Genomic DNA, 22,739 nt, shown 5'->3' with positions numbered 1-22,739 from the left:
GCGCTCGGAGTGATAGCGCAGTGGCCGTGGCGCACGACGTTGGTTGACCTGTGCGCCGGCCTGCGCCGCGCGCTTTTTCCGCGCACGTCCTCTGCTTTTCTTGCACACGGACTTCCATGAATCGACGTGCGCTGGTTTCCCTGCGCTTTTCGCTAATTTTCGGCGCAGCGCACGTATTGGCCCCTCTGCGCCGGGATTTTCGGCGCACATTTATTCCATGAATCGGCCTGCAAGTTGGGAACAATAGCAGTTGTAGAATCTTATCCTTATTTAGGCCTGGACTTCAAAGCACCGGCCAATTATGAGGGCATAATTACTAGCAAAAAACGGCGTGCTAAGTTATTAACTCTTAGGTAGGCAAATTTGCGAGGGGTACGGCAGGTTTCAGTATGGCAGGAATATTAAAACTTTACCAGCAGTGTTTTGTCCCTGCCATACTCCATGGCCTAGAGGCCTTGGCCATGCAGGACATAAAGTGGTTGAAAATTCTTGAGGGCCACTTCTGGCGGGCGGTACTAGGGCTGGGCCCATCGTGCTCAGTCCAGTACCTACGGCTTGAATTGGGCCTTATATCTTTGCGGGGGATGGTGCTATGCGCAAGAGGAGTTTTTTACCTTAAAGCGTGTCTCAACCCTCTGTGTAGACTTTTGAAGCTAGCTGGGGAGAACTATGAGCTAGAGAAACATCCTTGTGGATCTAACTACCAAATGCTAAATGAAACCCTTTTTAAGGAGATTGATTGGTGCCAGGAGAATAAATCACATCTATCGTTTATTCATATGAAGCGCTCTTTTGAAGAAAAGTGGAATAGATGGGACTGGTCCATGAACTCTGCACATTTGGCTAAACTAAGAGGATACGAAGCTGTGGAACATGTAATCCACAGATATCGGAAACCTCAACGTTATCTGCTGCTGTGCCCGGCACAAGAAGTGAGACATTTTATATTGTGCCTCAGGACAAATCAACTTCCGGTACTCGCGATTACTGGGGGTCGTATGAAGATACCTCTGGAAGTGAGAAATTGCCGGATCTGCCAAAATGCTGGAGTATTGGAAACCAGTCGACATGTGTTAACGCTTTGTCCTAAACTTGGTTCTGTATATGTGTGTGCTTTCACTAAATGGGTCCATAACTATGAGTATATTATGTGTATAGACTTTTGGATCAGCTGTTTAAACTCTGAGACATTGGGATTTCAGCTGTCCCTTTATAGGACGTGGACACAAGTTAAATCATTACTGGCAATTGAATAGAGATGAGCATATTGTCTGTTTTATGGCCTACTGTTTTTATTTCTTTAGCACCTATCCCATCCCATTCCATCTCTCTGTTTGATCAAATGTGAGTTTACCTATGGCAGAGGTGGTAACATTTGATATCTTGATATTTTGATACTTTGATTTTGTTATATTATTATATTATTATTATTATGTCAATGTTGGCATTATTATTGATCTTTATGTCTATGTTTTTAAGTTATGTATATATATCTAAATTGTGTAAAATCCTAACTTGGATTATATCACAATAAAGTATTAATAATACAACATTTTGAAATTGGTAAGCTTACTCAAGTATTTGGCTACCAGGATTTTACTCAGGTTGTCGTGTTCCCAGTGCAGACCCTTACCCAGAACACCACAGGCACATGTTGCATATTGAATGTTGTTTTCTAGGGAATATTTCACTAAAGATTGCTGGGTTTAAACGGTGAGCACCTTTCATACTTTGCCCGCACCTTATTGAAAATGTCCTCTCTCAGGTCAATGTTCTGGTGTTCATTACTGTTTTTTAAAGTCCAAGGCCATGGCTAGTGGTCTAGTAGTGGTCTAAAATATACAGTGGGCACAGCCGAAGGCCATGGCCAGTGGTGTGGAAAACATCTATGATGAGAACAAAACCCCTGAAATTCACATAATCCACCATAACTTTGTGACCCCTATTGCGCAGCCTTTGACCACAATGATCACATCACAGATGACATCCCTGATGACATCATAGATGACATCACTAATTATATCATGTATGTAATCGCATGAGACATAACATCATTTATGAGTTAGCTAAGAAAAGCTTTCATTAACTAAACAACAATTACCATCATGGCCATTGGTCATAGATAGTAGCTCCAACACATTCAGTGTACCTTTAACCCTGCAATGATCCACTTTATCACAAACTATCATTTGTCTGACAGTATGTATCCCATCATAATTATGTTGCACCTTGTTTTTAAATTGCCTTCTAATTTGCTGCTGTTTTGTTTTTTCTTGTTCATTATTCCTTTCCTGTTACTCATTTTCAAACACTTGAATGGTCCTTCAAGTCCAAGTTAAACCATACCCCCTTTCCGTGTGTGTTACTGTTCCCTACCTCACTTTCTTTTGTTTGTTTTCTTGGTTTCAATTCTCTAAGCAAATCAGTGTGATCATTCAAAGGTACGTCTTGATCGTTTGTGTTCACATCATGGCAAGTATGACTAACTAGTCACTTATTGTCACTCCATGCAAGATCACTCCTATGACATTCTGTACCCTCATTTGACTGTTGTTTCTGCACTGCAAACAATTTCCCTATTTGCTCGACAACATCTTTTCTTGAGCCTCCAAACACTGGAACCTTTCCATGTCACTAAACTCATCCCTGCATGCTCTAGGCCGGTAATGGTTGAACTCACCCTGATCAGAACTGTTCTGGTACCTTTCAGGAAACTGATTTCTGTTTGTGTTCCCCTGAATTCCTGTGACACCGGAGGTGGGAAGAGTGGGGTGACCATCCTTTGACCATGGTTAGCCTGTGGTGGGGACTGACTATATTGGCAAGGTGCATAGTTCACATTCTGTCTTTCATGTGGCTGTAATTCTTCCCTTTGTTGACTTCCGTTTTCAAAGAACCTATCTACATATCTTGGTCTCATTTGATTACCAAATACCATTGTGGCAGGGTCAAACCTACTCTGGGCCCCCAGAGCTTAGACCGACCCATTATACATCTGATTCTGGGTGTTATTTAGCCATGGTATATCATAGGGAAATCCCGCCTTGGGAGAAATACCAAGTTACAGAGGGCTAATGTATGTATTTCTGTTACTGGGATCTATGAACTTGAAACACTGGGGTTTGGGGTGGTGTCTTCTGATGAGCCGCACCCCTATGAATATGTGGTGTTGCATCCCTCATTTGAGTTTGAGCTGTCTCTAATGGCATCTTCTTCAGATTTCACCTGTAGAATTGCGGGTATAGATTCTTTAGGTTTTTGCCTGGATTCCTTTCTTAGTCTCTTCCTTCTCATGGGAGATTATTTCATAAATCTTAGTGGCTTGTCCAATGATCTATTTTAAGGATTTATTCCGGTTAAGCACGCGCACCACCTGAGAAACGATCTCTGGCTACAGCCCGTAAAAGTATGCAGTATTAAATCCTAATGAATGAGGGTCATAGAGCACATCAATATGTGAGAATGCCCTTTTTAAATTTTGCTGGAACTGGCAGGGAGACTCATTTGGCTGGGCGGGCATGACGTAAGCGGCCTTCTTTACCTCTTCAGTAGAATGATATGGCAAAAATTGTCGTCTAATCTCTTTTTCAAAATCTTCCCAAGACATATTCTGTTGCTCATTTAGGCCTCGAATAACACTGGCAGATGCATAGTGGACAATTGATTCATGCCTCAGTGGAATCTGCACTCGATGTGAATTATTCTGCTGATAAACATGCTTTCAACGTTGCTCGTATTATTCCACTGCTAAACATGTTTTCAACTTTATTCATTGCCTATGTTAGTTTGCAATGCTCATCCAAGGACACTTCGAGAAAAAGGTGAGCAAATAGGCTAGAATAAACCTCTGCTGGCTGGTACCTGATAACGTTGCCATGGACATTGTCAAAACTGAGTGTGAGTTATGGAGTTGTTTTCATGTTCTCTTGGGAGAGGGAAGAGTTCTGCTCCTTGAAGGCTACCATGGGTCACTCCGACCGGAGGCCCATGAGAGCTGCCAATGGGTAGTAACGTTGGGAGCCAGAAGGTTCTAGAAGGTGCCATACCACGATTGTGGAGGGCTTAAAATGAGAGGCACCAAGGCAGTCAGGTAGAAAGCTTCACTTGGAGGATGGACGCATGGCTCCAGGCCAGTTGATGCTGAGATCTCTCTCCTTGACTGTTCTATGTAACATCTCCGGGCACTTTTTGAAAGAAAAACAAGGGTCAACAGTATGATGAAAATAACTGCCATATTGTGCCCTAGGGATCTCAAGCAATTGTAACATTTCAGTTACAACCTCAAGGTGGTCTTCGATACAACTAGCTGACAATTTTATGAACTGTTTGACCAGAGCCTTGATAGACTTCATTATCTTAAGTGAATTGTGAGGTATCCAGCCCAGTGAAGTGCTTTGCCCCCCTTTGCTCTGTACTGGGATGGCAGACTCAGCCTACAAAGTTTGAGAGCAGCCAGTTCTTGCTGGCTGAATAACAGCTGTCCCATTTCCCGGACTGTGACTGCATTCAGTCTCAGCGAAAGTAATGCTTGTCTTTTCCTTACAGGGATTCAAGAACAGCTCTCTATTCTTATCACCCTTGACATTGAATTCTCACCTTACCACCCTGCACTGGGCTTGGAGATCCTGAGTTTCACTGTAAAGGGCAGAATTCTCTTTTCTCAATTGACCAACTTCTCCCTCAATTTCAGTAACCTGCATTTTGTAATGATCAACTGCTTGGACTTTTCTATCATTCTCATCCATAAGTCTAAAAATCTCTTCTTATAGAGCTTGCAATTCCTTGGCTTTTTCTGAGTATCTGAATTTCTGCAATTGCTAGGCCCCTATCCTTTTTAACCCCATCTAAAACGGTTTTTAAATGCATTAATTATTCCTCACTCTCTGAAAACTGTTTATCTTTCTGAATCAACTGTGCACTGACATCATCATATTTTCCATGTTTCTGTGCATCAATCACATCAGAGTCTTTTTCTCGGAATTTAATAGGTTTGTGTAATGGAAACCAAATCTTGGCATGCAAACGGATAAGACAGTCAAATTCTTGTTTCCGGAACCCTGCCTGGAATAGTCTGGCAAGACATGTCTGTAAAACGCACCCTTCAGTAAAAATATTGCTAGAATCTTCCTTTCCAATTTCAGCATTCATTTGTTCCCACCAATTTAATATTGTATCGGTTCATCACGTTGCGAAGGCAAATAATTTGGACTCTGCATAATTACACAGATCAGTAAAACCAACTTCAATCTCAGTCATATTTGAACCAAGTCCCAGCAAGGCAATAAAGAGAAACTCAACGTGCAGGCAACAGCATCAGTACCGCCTCCCCATGCAATGTACTTCTTGCAGGAGAAGAACAAAGTGGAACAAATTGAAAGTGCACTAAGCGTAACACAATAAGACTATGCTATGAGAAGCCACGTCCAGCAATTGCTTTACAACTACTTCCCTGGCATTTGCATCTTACATTTGTAGGGTATTCTATGAGGTATCCTAGCCTACCACAAAATGAAGGGCTAGACTTACACTGGGATAATTTGCTGAAATCAAAAGCAGGACTTAGTGTTGCACCAGGTTCACAATGTCTATACCTTATTTATATTGGATTGCTAGGTAATTACCCAGTGTAGTATTACCAAGCTACTTGGAAAATGATGTATTCATAACCTGGGAAATCAGATTGCAATCACACTCACTCTATCCGGGTCCTATTGGAGAGAGACTCAGATTCTGCCACAGTGCTGGACATGTAACATCTTTATCATGGAAATATACTCACAATGAACAGGCACACACGTTGCTTTATAAAACCGTGACCTTCAGCGTTTATCTATATTTTCTCAAAATATGAACAATACACAAATGCAGTTCATCGAGTGTCCTTAGAAATACAGAGAGAAACAACATTTAGTATGAAACCAAGTCAATTCACATCTCACACGTTGTCTTCTGCATTCCACATAGTTCAGTAAAAGTGAACCTATTCTGAAACATTTTCTTTTACAAAGCCTCCCACAAAATGTTTGTATGGGGAGCACAGAATTATCTGTGAAACTTTGACCTACTTTCAATGCTTTCACAAGCTTACAACTGACTACCCACATGCAAAACTCACCACACTATACTCCATCGTACACAAACAAAATGTAATGCCCTCACTGTGTTGTATACTCACCAAGATGTCTGGAGTATCTGCGCTTGCAGAGCCAGCGAGGGATAGGCTGTGTGCCCTCAGTCACAGCTCAGCTTCAAATTCCTCCTTTTTCTATGTCCTTTTCTTTTCTGCAGAGAAACTCGCAGCCACGGTCAGCTCTGGTCTGTCTGCTTCTGATCAGACTAAATTTATATCTTCTTTCTGTAGTCTTCCTTCTCCCTCTTTTGGCAGCAAACAGCCCCAAGAAGCCCCAAGACGCTGTGTTTCTATCTGTGTCTTCTTTTTAAAGCCTCCTTTCCACCTTTACACTTCATGTGTATTCCACTACACAAAGTGTAAAAACTGCCTGCCCCTGACTGTGATGTCATTTGTCAATCAGACATCTCCTCTGGATAGTCAAAGATCCTGGAAACTTCCAGATTCCCTGTTTTATTCTATCGTCACCTTTGAGCAGAGTTTTAGTTCAATGAATGCCGGAATTGATTGATGAGTTACATTTCTTATTCTGGCTTCCTGCGCTAGAACATAGAGAAGGCCTACTTTGAGCAACACGATTTTACAAATTCCAAGTTCCCTAACTCTCATGTCTCTCGTTGTAAGAGTAGCTTTTATTCCTGCATTTCAGAGCCTGTGTCTGCAGTCCCATTTACATCCCTCAGTTTGCACCCTAAGTTTGCACTACTGATTTGCACAAAGTGCTGTGGACTCAGCTATCCCATTCTAAATACTAATTGTATTAGTTTGTTAAGTGTTACAATTAGTAATTAGTAGATTAATAATTGTTAAAGTTAGGTGTCAGTCCCTAAACTACTTGCAAATTTGCACCACCCTGGGAAGGCATATCCCAGTCTCCATTGTTTTGTTTGCATTCTCAATGCTATCTCAAATCAGTGTCTCACATGCACCCTATCATATATCTTCTGCACAAGTCTGAGTTGTGATTCCTGGCCTATTTCAAATGTGCACCATCTGAAAGTGAGCACCGCCTACATCTCCAACAAACCAAGAAAACAAACGAATGAAAGTGAGGTAGGGAACAGTAACACACACAACAACGGGGTATGGTCTAATTTGGACTTGAACCAGACCATTCAAGTGTGTGAAAATGAGGAACAGGAAAGGAAAAATTAACAAGAAAAATCAAAAGAGCAGCAAATTAAATTTAAAAAGAAAGTGCAATATAAAAATGATGGGATACATACCATGAAACAAATGATAGTGTGTGACAAAGTGGATAATTGCAGCGTTAATTGTACACTGGATGTCTCAGCAATGGTAAATGAAAAGACAGAAACAAGTGACCATTTACCCTTATTTGATAACTAAAATACTGTTCATACCTCTACAGAAATGAAAATGCCCCAAGAGACGGGTGCAGGTCAGTCACCTGAAGAATATTTCGAGCCACAGATGTTTCAGGAGGCAGAAATGATAGGTACTGTACAAAATGTAGTTAAGTGTCAAATACCAGAACTGACATGCAGCCACATGACACATGTGAAAATACAGAGCTACTAGGTTCTAGACTAGAGGTCAGTAGAGAGTACCCAGCCAATGGGGCAAAGCAGTGGAGGGATGAGGGATGAACACTGGTGGTCCCGATACAGAGGGGCAGTCAGTGGCTGCATTTCAAACAGGTTCTGAGTCCAAAAAATAAACAAAGGGATATAAAGAGAGATGGGCAAAAGGGGGGTTAACATTTAATTTCATATGCCCCTTTGCCTAGCAAGAAGCCAGGTTGGCCTAAGGAAAGTAAGCCCTGAAATCAGTAACAATTCACATTTCCTAAGAATGCGAGAATAGATATTATGCCCCTATTACTATTGAAGGGAGGTGTAACATGCATGCAATGATTGACAGAGGTGCCCAGGCAAAAGTGATGTCAAATAAATTAATGCAAAGCATAAATGAGGGAAAATCCCCACAGGACATGCTGAATTTAAGAAAAGTGAAGGCCTTGTGCTTAATTTCAAATGGAAGGAAATACCAGGTGTCACTGAGTTTGACATCAAGATAGGGAGACATAAAATGAGACAGGACGTGGTGGTCACATCCATTGATGAGATACCATTCCTTATGAGAACAATTTGCCTCAGGAGACTGCCACCTCTTATTGATGGGGCACATGGGGTGTTGTGGTCATTGTCCAAAAAGAACATAATCCTAAAAAGGTAATGTCAATCCATTGGTAGATCAGAAAGTGCAATGGAAGTTTATCTTCAAAATAGATGTTGGCCTAGTGTCACTGTCATCCTCATGTGCCAGGGTGAAATGCAAGAAGAAAAGGAAAAGCAATTTATAGAGATCTTTCTGGACCCGAAGAAAAGTTGGCAGCCACAGATGAAAACACATTGAGTTTGTATCTGAATGAGGACCATTTTAAACCAAATGTTGCTTCAGAGTCAGATCAGGAAAATATGTATTTCAACAATTGCAGAGATACACATGGAAGGTCAGGCCTGGATCCCAGTGCGTGTGAATGGACATCCAGATATGATTGAAGCAGTGCTGGCACTAGAGCAGGAAAACAAAACTGTTTCATTAATCAATATATGTTTACACAAACGCTTGACAGAGAGGAAATACCAAGTTATAAAATAAATAATCAACAAATCTGTGGTTTGGATGCCCCTGAATTGTGGCAAAGAATTGTGGAAAGGTGCATGTTCAGAATCACAATTGGTATCAAAAGCATTCATCACAATGTTTGGATTGTAAGTGGAAAGAAACATACATTCTATTTGGTAAATGACATCGTGCACAGAATGTGTATGGCTTTAGATTTCTTGAATCAAAAGGTTTGGTCTAGGCTAGGTGGAGTGGCACCTGAATTTGAGAACAACAGACAAGCTTATCACTGTGCCCAAATGATGCCATATACAGTTGTGCTTCAGGTAAAGAAGGATGTCATCATTCCTGATATCACCAATTTGCAATAGCATTAAATTACAGAAAGGGACAACAGATGATAGGGCCTGATGCTTTTGGGTGCCTCAATGAATCCATCAGACAGCAACGGCTTGAATGGGAATATACACCATTAGCAGATTTTGGGGATGACCCCATTTGAATACTAGTGATTAATGCTTTTTTCTACTTAGTAATGGGCAGTTCATTTGTATAAATTTAGTTTTTTGTAAATTACCTAAATGAGTTGTCCTTGTTGACAGAACTGTATGATTTTACTTCTGTATTTTCATGAAAGAATAACTTTTTGAATAAAAGAAAGTTTTTTTGAATTATGGTCTAGAGTTTCTTTTCAGTTGCTGAATAACGAGGGATGCTAGGATATTCATTTGGACAAAATACAGCATTAGGGATGTCAATACAGGAATCCCACTACACTGCTGATATAAATAACACTGTCATCGTGAGCATCCCTGAAAGCTATGTAACTTCACAGAGTGAATTGCCTGAGTCATTAGATTCTAAACCAAAGGGGATTTTCAGGATACAGGCTGTTAACCGCTATGAACTAAAATATGTGATATGCTGTCATCAGGATAATTGTGTCCTATTCAAAGCAGATGAATCTGAAAGAGAAGAGCAGCAAGGTGAATTGCAGCTAGTTGAGATGGAGGCTAATGTGCCAAGATACATGAGGGTGGAGACACTGCCGCACAGCTAGAGGAAAGTACAGACGTTCCACCTTTGGAGCACTTCCCAGAATTCTCTAAAATGGTACAGGAGCAAATTCAAGCTGCAGATGCTTGCACAAATGAAGAGGAAAAAGACCATTTATGAAATGTTTTTATGGAGTTGATGGAGGTATTTTCTAAAAATGCCTATGATTGCGGGCTTACCGAATTGCATGTTGCCACACTACCAGAAGAGTATGTTTACGAGCCAGTATTTTTCCCACAATATAGGTTACTCTTGTCTTGTCTGGAATCCCTAGTAGAAATAATTAAACATGTGGAATCCAGAGGAATCATTAGGACTATACACAGTACCTCAAATACTCCCATATTAGGTGTGCTAAAGCCCAATGGACAGTGGTGCTTGTGTGCAGACTTAAGAAAATTAAACAAGAGGGAACCAGTTTTAAGGTAGCCACTTGCATGTATTGTTCAAGGCCTTACACAAGTTTAGGGGTCAAAGATATTTACCACTCTGGATCTTACAGCCGGGTACTGGAGTGTGCTACTAGCTGATAATATACAACATCCATTTGCCTTCTCCTTTAACCGATTACAGTATGCATGGGTTTGTACCCCCTTCATCTATATCATTAATGGAGGTGAGTTTGGAATGTGTAAAGCACTCCCAGATGCAGCACAAAGAGGAACAGTGATTCATGTGGATGTTGTGCTAATTAAGAATGAAGATTTAAAAGGTCACTTCAATGAAATTAAACATGTGCTTGGTCAGTTACAAAAGACGGCAGTAAAAGTATCTTTACAGAAAGTGCAGTGGTGTAGATAAAGGGTACACTTTCTGGGGACATGAAGTAACAGAGCATGGGTTAAAACCACAAAAGAAAAAGGTGGAAGCTATTCAGAAATTAAAAGATCCCTCAAAACTGAAAGGCCTAAAGAGTTTGTTAGGAATGACAAGTAACAACAGAAAATGTATTGAAGATTATGCAGATGTTACAGAACCTCTGAATAAAGTATTGAAGCAGGGAGTACCCTGGAAATGGGGAAAGGAACAAAGTGAAGCAATGGGCAAATTAAAGGACTGTTTGATGAAGGCCCAATGTTTAGCATATCCAATAAGGAATCAAGACTTCTTTACAGAGATATGACTCACCGATCAATGTATGTCATCAGTCCTGTACCAAAAACAAACCTGATGCCAATAACAAAACAATTGCATATGGCAGCAAAGCATTGTCACAGGTAGAAACTACATTTAGTGAATATGAAAACACACTTTTGACCACTGTGTGGGAATTACAACATGTCCTCCACATTGTTCAGGTGGATCGGGTGATTGTTGAAACAAGTCATCAGCCTCTACAATTTTTATAGAGCAAAAGGATCAGATATGGGAATTTGACCCCGTCAAGAATCACATCATGGGCGTTGGCATTGCAGGGATTCCCGCTGGAATTGAGATATGGACAGAATAAAAAGAGCCCAGTTGCTCAGGCTTGGGCATCGGATGACACAGAGCTAGAAACAAATGTAACCAAATTTGAACAATCTCCACACAAGGCATTCAATGAAGAAGCATGCAGGATCTCCCAACTGTGTACATGGATGGATGTGCATACCACGTGGTAGATGATTCTGAAAGAAAAAATTGGTCGCAGGAATAGGACATTTGTGGGTCAAGTGTAATGGCATTTCAAGAATAAGCATGTCAGTCAAGTTGCAGAACTGGCTGCCATTTATAAAGCAATATCCAGAGCAGTAGAAAATAAATTCAAAGAAATAGTTTTAGTCACTGATTCCGATTATGCCCAAAATAATTTTGTAGAATATTTACCCGGGTGGAAATTGAGAGGAATGGTCACTTATAACAAGAAACTTCTCAAACATGGCAACATTATCCAAGCCATAGATAAACTTGTCATGATTATTCTCTGGAGGAAAATATGAGGCCATCTGAAAACACCAGGGGAAGACAAGTAAGGGAATTACAAGGCAGATCAGCTAGCCTAGATTGGGGCTGTGATGGGGAGATGTTTCCTATTGAGCACCTAATTGGTGAAATCGAGGTGCAGGCAATAACACACTCCAAAACTCAGAGAATACTTGATCAGCCGGTGGCACAGTGGAGTTTTGATACCCCTGATCAGAACTTGGTCAAGGCACAAAAAGAAGACCCCATTTTAGGCCTATTGTATAACCATTTTCTAGATGCAGAAGCAAAATCCTCTGACTGAGAAGGACTGCAAAGGGAAGGAAGAGCTGATGGTGTTGCTAAATAACAAAACGAGAATTCAATTACAGGATGTAATGATGATTGTGGGAATCATTGTCAGGACAAAATCAATGGGTAGTACCATTGTCATTTCGGGGACGGATGTTTCATCATTCCCACGATGGCATAACTGCAGGTCACAGAAGTTCCCAATAAACATTGGAAATCCTAAAAAATATGCCTATAGGCCACACATGTCTCAAGATGTAGAAATATATACAAGAGGGTGTTTGGTGTGTGCACAGTTTCAACCTGCTTCCCCAAACCACAGGGCGCCATTAATGGAAAGAACTCTGACACTTCCATGGTCAGATTTACAAATCGATTGCATATGTCCAGTGAAAAGATCAGCACAGAGAAACAGGTATATGTTGTTGATCACTTGTTTAGTGTCCATGTCGTTGGAATGCATTCTGGTACCTGATGGCAGTGCGCAAACAGCAGTCACCTTGTTGGTGAATTATATTTTCTGTAGGTTTACTTTGCCTCAAAGGATAGAATCAGACTGTGTGGGAGTCATTTCACCAGTGCAGTGATGACAAGAATGTGGCAAATTTTTGGAGTGAAGAGAAAACTGCACATTTAGTATTGGCCCTCTTCTTCTAGGGGTGTGGAACGGAGCAACAGATCAATTATTGATATTTTAACCATGTTTGTAACTGAAGCTGGACTCAGATGGGATTTGATACTCCCTCTAATGCTAATGGCTATTAGGTTCACATGGTCCAGATCCACAAACCTCAGGCCACACAAGATTCTGACAGGATGGTTTTGCCACAACATTTGCTCTACCAGACCAACAAACAGGTCCTGGTAAAGGCATCCACGATTCACGAATATGTCGAAAAACTGAGAAAGCACTTGCAGTATGTTTTTTAATTCGCACAGCAAAATCTGGAAAAAGCCGCTGATATTGCAAAATCATACTATGATAAGAAGACATCTGTGAGGGAGTATGAAGTAGGTGATCAGGTGTTTAAATTCTATTTTGGGAAAGGTAAACATAAACATGCAAAATTTCTCGCATCCTGGCGTGGCTCATACAGAATTGTGTACAAAATATCACCTGGGGTATACAGAATCATGATAAAGGAAGGAGGTTTGGCGGTGGAACAATTTGTCCATGTTAAGCAAATCAAGCCATTTCACCCAAAGAATGAGGTGAAAAGAGTGGAACAAGCTGAAGAAACCAATAGGGGATGAAGGATGTATTTGTTACCTTGACGTCAAAGCAGGAAAACAGATGGCATTTGCTCTGGAGGGATTTGCTGTAGCAGGTAAGTAGGACTGAGTGTAAATATTAAGAGGAGAGTGGAAAAGGGGGACAAAATAGGTAAGTATAGGTATTGAGATATGAATGCAAAGTATGTGAATAGGAGTCAAAACAAAGTGTAGAAGTAAAACCAGTTTGATAGGTGTTCTAAATTGATGTTAAATTCTCGTGGTCATGCTGAATGTTATAAAAGAAAATGCTATGGATGTATATGTTTAATCCACATTTTTATTTCCAGTCAGTTATAAGAAGAAAAGCTATTGCAATTTTTTTTGTTTAATCCACATGTTTCTTTCCAGGTTATTATACAATCATCATGAATAGTACAAGTGTGATGAAAATATTGTTTAATCATAATCCACATGTTTCTATCAGGTAAACTTCAAAAAGAAAAGAAATGAATGAGTTTGGTGTTCTTGATACTTAATTTGTCGATTTCGCTTTTAATCTAGACACTAACAACTTATCCCACGAGTGCTCCTGGAGCTGGATCACTGGAGGAGACCCCTAAAAGAACTGGAGTCCCCAGAACAAAACCCCCTGGACCAAAGAAGGGGGAAATGATGAGTGATTGGTGTGCCTAAAGGAAATCCCAAGTGCAGTGAATGAAAACCTGTTTCCGCATAAAGAAAATCTGTGGAATGGACACGGCACTCTTTAGGCCTTGTCATGTATTGGCCACCATCAATTTAAGGGAGTTATCATCTCGCAAGCATTCTTAGGCATTTTATCTTGTTGTTGTCTTAATCTGGCTGTTCTTTACAAACAATCAAAGGTTTACCTTTGGAGCGAGACATTTTCAAAACAAACATTGATTTAAATGTAGTTAGCTGTAAGTTTGGACTATTGGTGTGGTCATCTAATCCTAAAACATATAGCAATTGTTAATAACATGGAAAACATCACAAGATTTTAATACTCTGATTTTTCTTTTCAGCAAAAGGACTTGATGTTATTTGCGAATATTGTCACACTTGTAAGATACAAGATAATACAAACACAAACAAGTATTATCAATTAAAAAAGAGTTTAAAAAAGGAAAGAATTGACTGATGAAAATCCTTATAAAAAAAGAGATTACCAAAAGAGTAGTTAAAAAAACAAAAAACAAAACATCAAAATCTAATGATGCTTAAAGATCATAATTGCAGACCACATGATATTTAATGACATGAAAACCTGTGAATGATAGATTTTGTGAACAATAACTGATCATTTGAATTGAGGGATGACACATTTTTACATTTTTACGAACAAGCCCAAGATCATATGTCTCGATGAAATGGTGAAGTCAGGATTTTCTTTGTTTTTTTTTGGTTCTTGCAGAGGCCCTTAGCGACTCTACAGAAACAAAAGGGGGGAGCGATGTAGGAGAATTAGGTGGTGCACATTTTGAGATGGTGCAAATTTCAACTGGGCCAGGAATTACAACTTAGGAATCACAAACTCCTGCAGAAGAGAAATGATACGGTGTATTTGAGACACTGATGTGAGATAGCTTTGAGAATTCATACAGACCAATGGAGGGGTAACTTGTATATACCCTGCCAAGGTGGTGCACATTTTCAAGTATTGTAGGGACTAACAACCAACTTTAACAATTATTAATCTACTAATTCCTCATTTTAACACGTAACAAATTAATACAATTAGTATTAGTATTAGTATTAGTATGGCGCTAATAGCGCCATGGCTACCTCCTACCTCGTAATGAGGCCCATTTATTGTGTACCTGGTGCAGCACTAAGTCATTCTTTTGGTTTCAGCAAATTATTCCAGTGTAAGTATAGCCCCCTGTTTTGTGGCAGGCTCGGAAACCTTACAAAATACCCTACACCCCTTAATGTGTTAAAGTATGCAGTGGGCACAACGGAAGGCCATGGCGACTGGCTTTGTCTGAAGGTCATGGCTAGTGGGCAGTTAGTGTTTTAAAATATACAGTGGGCATGGGAGAAGGCAGTCGCAACTGACAATGGCTGAAGGTTGTGGCTCGGGGTCCATTATTGTTTGAAAATGTATAGTGCGCATGGCCATGTCTAGTGGCTGTTAATGTTGTGAAATATACAGTGAGCACGGTCGAAGGATTTGGCCAGTGGCCATGGATGAAGATCGTGGCTAGTGACCCCTTCATTCTTTTTTTATTTATTTATATTATGCCGTAGCCCACAGGCATCAGGGCGCAAACATTCAGACCAGGACATACATATTGTGAAAAGGACAATTGGGTGATAATTCTTAGTCCTACGTATCTGTTCATTATTTAAAGATGACCCTCTTCAGTGCTTTCCTGAAAGATAAGTAGTTGCTCTCCCGCCTCACTACTTTAGGTAGACTGTTGCATATTTGAGCGTCTCTTACTGGAAAAGATTAGCCTAATCCATTTGATACAGGAACTGGATTGAGGTATGCCTTATCTAGGAGGCGCTGGGACTAAAAAGTGGTTGAAAAGGAAATACAATTTTACAATCAATTGGTAAGATGATCAAAGAGAACCTCGGGTTGCTGCACGTACAAGGGACTAGCAGATACCTCAAAACTGCTAATTTTAAACAATAACAAAACCAAGAGTGTCACCTCTATTTCCTCTATTTCGTTGCGCATCCCAAACGAAAGTTAATGGGTTCAAAAATAAACCAGATCAATGGCGATACTAGAGAACAATGAGGCAAATCATGCTGTACAAGAAAATCATCAGCCTAGGGGCTTTGTGAAAAAGTTTATGATCAAATATGAAACAGAACTGCCGACACGTGTTTCGACCCTGAACACCGGGTCCTTTTCCAGGTAAAACTGTTAATGATATGGAACAAAATCACATGGCATCATAAGCACATAATACATACAAACCAAAGAATAAGAGTCACAATGAAGAATGATTTTCCCAAAGTATGGACAAAAAAGGAAGGGATGGGGCCAGATCCCATCAGAAAAAAGCAAGAAAATACATATAAATGGTGAACATTAGACAGAAGTGATATGATTACATATTGACAGAGTAAAATAAAAATAAGATGTTACCATTGGAAATCGGACATTCGACAGCCAAGGTCCAAAGATATGGTATCCAATATTGCAAACCTAAAGAAGGAACAAAACATATTAAACAAACAATGAGTTGGATGTCGTGGTGCCACTCATAGTGCAAACTTGTCACATGGTGAATTGAATGTTGTGATGCCACTCATAGTGCAAACTTATCACATGGCCTTAGTTCCTACTTGGTGAATTTTTCTTTAAGGTCACTAGAGCCAACATTAAAAAGAAGAATAGAAATATTCAAGTGTAATATGCCAACTCAATGTCATACTAATTTTGTGACAGTAGGCGAGTGCCAGAGTAAGAGGAAACAGAGTGCAGTGTCCAAATTCTAACTGTCCATCCCTTATCCGCTTTAGTGGTTTCATGCAGTGGTCACAAATTAATAGGGTACTATTTAGCCCAAGGTGCAGTAGGAAAAGTCCAAAAAAATAGGGAATTACTGTATTGTTGCAGCAGAGCAGATTGTAAAAAGAACAAATTGCGCAGCCCGTTTGGGCAATGCAAATGGGCGCAAATTAATCAATGGCCTATTCAGCCGTGATATAGTGGACAAATCAGAACTGTTCGAGCAGAACATAGTCTGTGAAGAAAATCCAAGGGGAATATGTCACAGTCAGTAAATACAATGCAATGTTGAGGGATTTACCTGAACAAATATCGGTGATGTGGATAAAAAGGATTGGGGCATTCCCCGACGTGGTCTTAAAGCGAACCCTGCAATTTCGCACAAAAATAAACTATGATGACACTTAGTCGAGCGAAAATGTGTCCCACCCTGATAGTCTTGCTGGCGTTCCGCGTTCACGTACCTGCAAGTACTGGGGTTAGATCCCCTGTGAAGCACTATTTCCTGGCGTGAGCTGCTTGGAAATGCGTGGCTCGCTGCTTCCCCTTATTAAGAGAAAAGGACCTAGAAACGCATCTCGTGATGGGGTCACGTGCGCGTATGTGATCCAATAATAGTACAGTGCAATGTAGACATGGAATAAGTAAGTAGTATGGATTGCTCCCTTTTGTCTAATGTGCAACGTTTTCCAGATATGTTGCACCCATGTCTGAAGAGGTACATATATGAGACTAAAATGTGTGTGCAGCATGAGAGTTACATAGAAGTTTCCGTAATGTTACAATATACGGTGAAATAGTAAAGGGGTTGGGAAGACATGAAAGTACCAATTGCTAAGTGATGGACACAAACAAAAAATGCCAAAACAGATATATATGAGGGCTAATTAGTGGAACAGAAACGTAGTGCAAAAATAGAAATGAAGCGGGATGGACAGATGAAATGTGACACTCGCCCGAAGAGAAAGAGTTACTTGAGTGTGAGAAGATTTTTCTGCATATATAATGTGACAGAAAAAGCGAAAAGGATACTTGATCCTAAATGGCCATGTAGAAACTGTGTGTAAAGACAAGGGGCAGAGTAAGGTGCAAATGAAGGAAACATGAACCAATGCTAGGAGAGTACATTAAAGGAATACATTAAGTTCTGTGGCTGTGTTTAATCCCAGACTGGTGCAACAAAGTTTAGCAATGATCCGTGCCTCAAGCTGGCGTAGTAGTAGTTGGCGATCACCGCCTCTTGCGTGAGCATGAGCTTTTATTAGTCCAATGAAATTGAGGTCATTTACTAAGTCCAATTGGTGATGTTGTTGCCAATGCATGGCAAGTGGCAATTTAGGATCTTGGCTTTTCAGGTGGGCGAAATGCTCCGAATGCGTACTCTCAGCTCTCTGATGGTGGAACCAACATATACCTTGTGACATTTGATAGCTTGAAGGGTGGACAGCTAATCTGCCCTGATGCTTTGGATCTCAATGAGCGTCCTGGGGTGTATCAGAATATCTGATCCCTCAGATAGCCCAGAGACTTTCCAAAAAGATTTAGATGTACTATAGTCATGGCTTGAAAATAACCCTGTCCCTGAGTTAAGCCAGTGCAGGGCTTTCCTGTCTACTATAATGTGTTCCCTTCTAGCTTTCTTCTTTATTATTCTTACAGCGCTGTTCTGTATGGTTTGCATCGAGAAATGCACCCATTATTTACTCCAATCATCAAAGCGTTTCCATAGTCCAGCCTAGTTAATATCATGGCTCTTGCTATAGTGGGACTATTCTTTTAATAAGGTCTGGTCTGCTTTAATAGTTACAAGTCTGAAGCCCGAGAACCGCTCACTCTCCCCTGCTGTGGCCCCCCTCTAGATACTGCTAACACCCAACCATTTGCCTTCTCACCTCTCACCGTTACCGAGGTAGAAAATATCACCTTGGAATTAAACCATCCAAATGCCAAGGTGACCCTTGCCCAGCTCCTATCATTAAGGAATCTGACCATGATCTGCTCCCATTCATTACGGCCTTCATCAATTCCTCCTTTAAAACAGGTATTGTCCCGGACAACCTTAAGGACGCTTGGGTGATCCCACTGCTCAAAAAACCTTCCCTAGACCCAAGTATACCTACTAACTTCCAACCTATCACCACGGTACCGTTTTTGCTTAAGATTCTAGACCGCGCAGCATACCTTCAGATCCAAGACTACTTGGAATCTAACAATCTGCTAGGTCTACGACAATCCGGATTTCGGCCCAGACACTGGACGGAAACTGCTTTAATAGACTTAAAAACCCAAATTGAGGTATTGAAGGATAAGGGCAAACTAGCAATGCTACTACTCCTCGACCTCTCTGCCGCATTTGAACTAGTCAACCACCAGATCCTATGCAGGCACCTCCACACTGCTGCCAACTTCTCGTCCTCTGCTGCGGCCTGGATCAAATCTTTTTTGAGCAATAGAACCATGAGGGTCTTTGCACCATCCGCAGCCGCGGACCCCTCCCCAATTAACTGCAGCGTACCTCAGGGATCTTGCATGTCACCTACACTTTATAACATTTTCATGAAACCACTCTTGGATGTGCTTGACTATCTGGGTGTCTCCTACACTAACTATGCGGATGACACCCAGATACTCATTCCCATCACAGGTGATTATCTAGCTGACACCAAGGTCCTTAAGATTGTCTACCTGGTCATCCAAGCCTGGATGGCCTAACAGCAGTTATGCCTAAATGACGATAAGACGGAGCTCCTTATCTTGGGCACCTCCCAATGCCTGAGCAAACTAGAACCGCCCTATCAGTCATTCACCATAGACGGTAATACCATACGAGTCTCGAAAGATACCAAAACATTAGGTTTCTACCCTGACGCCACCCTATCCTTATCTAGACAAATAAATGCAGTCAGATTTGCCTCTGCATACACCTGCAAACTTATTGCCGCCTGCCGACCGTTTCTTACCACCCCCAACAGTTTCACACTAGTTAGAACTCTCGTTATGGCTAAAATTGATTATTGTAGTGCTCTTTACTTAGGTACTAGCCAAGAGAACCTGAACAAACTCCAAACAACCCAGAACAATGCCATACGAGCTGTCCTTAACATCCCCCGCAACCACCACATTTCAGCATCCAGAACTAACCTAAAGTGGCTACCTGTCAAGCAGAGAATCTCACTAAAAACACTTGCCCTCATGCACAAATGCTTGGCTAACAAGGCCCCTATCTACCTCTGCAGTCGGCTGACTCGCCATTCGACCGCCCGACCTTTAAGAACTGCCCAGACTCACTGTCTATCGATCCCTAGGTTTAAACTTCAAAAAGCGGGGGGCACTAGCTTCCCTGTCCTAACCTCAAAGCTATGAAACTCCCACCCCGCTACAATCAGAGCTGAAGACTCTTTCAACACATTCAAGGTCAAAACTAAATCTTGGCTTTTTGACCAGCACTAAGACATGCTCTGCGCCCTTGTCTTACATACTCTGGCCCGCGGACCTCCGTTACTACTTCTGCACACCCTATGGGTATATCCACTGTTAAGCCTAGCGACACTGTAATCATTGTAATATATGTAGTTAGAAACACTGTTAATATTTTGTTAATGTAATTTTTGTCTGTATATATGCATTATCGTAACTTTGCACAAATTGCGCCCTGATGCCTCCGGGCCTGATGGCTTGCGGGTTATAAATAAAACAAATACAAATACAAATACAAGTGGTATTGTCAACTTCTGTTCAAGTTATTAACATGCGATTATGTGCTTAATGATGCTTCAAGGTAGATCCCCAGGGTTTTTACTTTTCCAAGAACTCGTATCGGGGTGTTCTTAATCTGGAAGATCTCATATTCCTTACTTAGTTTAACCTGTGCTTGATGTGATCCAAAGATCATCAACTCAGTCTTACTCATGTTTAAACACATCCAATTGGCTTTCATCCAGGCCTCGATGGTGTTATAGATGGTTGCAACCTTACGAGCGTCTGTGTCATAGCAGCCACTCGGCTTCATTACCAGCTGTGTGTCGTCTGCATAGTTTGTAAAAAAGGCTCTGATATGATTGAGCACTGTACATAGACATTTAAGGTACAGGTTAAACAACAGGGAAGATAAACTAGCCCCCTGTGGGAATCCACAATTGATTGATGTTAGATGCAAGAAGTTATCCCCCCAATGTATTTTTGATCTGCGGTCAGCCAAAAATGAGGCTACCCACCTGATGGCCTTTGCCGAGCATCCACCCATGTGCTCTAGTGACCATTGAAGCTGTTCATGGTCCAGCAAATCGAAGGCCACGTACAGATCAAGCAATACCAACATGCCCGCTCTGCCTGTGTCCATGATGCCAAGCATGTGAGTCTGCAGGTCAAGCATAGTTGTTTCTGTGCTGTCAGCCATTCTAAAGCCGGACTGTTGTTTATGCAGGATATCATTAGATTTCACAAATGCTTGCAGCTGAGATGCGACCTCTTTGCCCAAGATTTTCAGTAGAAAATTATCATTCGTAATTGGATGTAAATTCTTCGAGTCCTTCTGGTCCAAACCTGGTTTTTTATCTAGTGGGCCGATTGTGACTGTTTTGTTGGCCTCTGTTATATGACAATCTCAGTATGATACATTTACCAACCATGTGAGGAAAGGTATAACGATGTCTTTATGTTCTAGGATCAACTTCGGTGGTAATATGATCTCTGCACATGACGTTGGTGTCATAGATGTCAAAAGGGACCTCATGTCCTCTATTGTAATGTGCCTGAATTCAAATGTTTCTGCCACTCTCTGCACCTGTGGAACTGTTGTGAGTCTTGCTGATCAGATACCATGATCTGAGAGGTATTGATTGCTTCTCGTGCTTTCAATATTTTTGCAGTGAAGGCCTCCTGAACTTTTTCACATTCTTCTTCTGATGGCTGGAAAGGGGGCGCCTCAAGATCTCGAATAATGTACTCGTAGAATTGGATGCTGTTGTTATTTGCTCATTATAAAAACATTTTGTTGACTCAATAATACTTTGTTTATAGCGCAGCTCAACTTAATTCCATTTATGGCCAGTTACTGTTGTAATGTAATCAGTGATTCCATCAGAGATATCATCAGAAATGTCATCATAGATGTTGTAATTAGTGATGACACCAGTGATGTCACAAGCAATATAATCAGTGATGTCATCTGTGATGTCATCATTGTGGTCATCGGCTGTGCAACAGGGTGCACAAAGTTAAGGTGGATTTAGCGAAATTTCAGGGTTTTTACCTTAACATCCCTGCAACTAAAGTATTGTTCCCTGAATTTCAAAGGCTTTGTTATACCATAGCTTCAACATTTTCTTTGTTAGTATCACTAATAGCATTCACAAAGAAAAAATATGAAAACCTATTTAAAGAAAAACAATATTTGAAAACAATGTAGAAAGCAAGATGTGTTCTTCAAAATTGCGTACCTGATTTCTTTCATGCATGCATGATTTTGTCTACTCAGTCACCATGACATTTGTGCAAGACAAAGCAATATATTTTATAATGGAAATATAAAGCAGAGTGATGAAGGTTTCTTTCTATAATATTACAGTATGAATACTAAATGTATTCTAAGTACTTAAACAAATAAGGTTGTGAACATTAATCAATTTGTAGAGGACAAACATTTCTCATTGGAGAGAAAGAAAATGTCTTCTCACTGAACGAAAATGTGTGCTATGATAAGTCATTTATAACGTGCCTGTACACAAGTATTTATGGGCACGACAAGACAAGGGAGGGAAACAGAGGGGAGACAGACAAACAATCTTACTATGCCTTATGTCATTCAGATTGTGCAAGTGCATGGGAAGGGACAAAGGGGAAGTGCCAGGGAGCAGGAAAGGGACACTGCAATCAGGGCAGCAAAGCTCTGAATAAGTGCAGCCAGGGCAGTGCGGCTCTAGGTAAGTGCAAGGAGGCAGGGGATTGTAGGGTTGCAGTTTCAGCCCCTAGGTTAAAGGTGGGCCTGGAGGCAGTGCAGGGGAGACTGATCATAGAGAAACCGGGTACCCAGTGAGACTCTGAGGGCAGCCAAGCAAA

This window comes from Ambystoma mexicanum, chromosome 14 (genome assembly GCF_040938575.1).
Source record: "Ambystoma mexicanum isolate Mex_15411 chromosome 14, UKY_AmexF1_1, whole genome shotgun sequence".
NCBI classification, from domain to species: Eukaryota; Metazoa; Chordata; class Amphibia; order Caudata; family Ambystomatidae; genus Ambystoma; species Ambystoma mexicanum.
The sequence above is the reverse complement of the archived record's forward strand: the minus strand, read 5'-3'. Positions refer to the sequence as shown.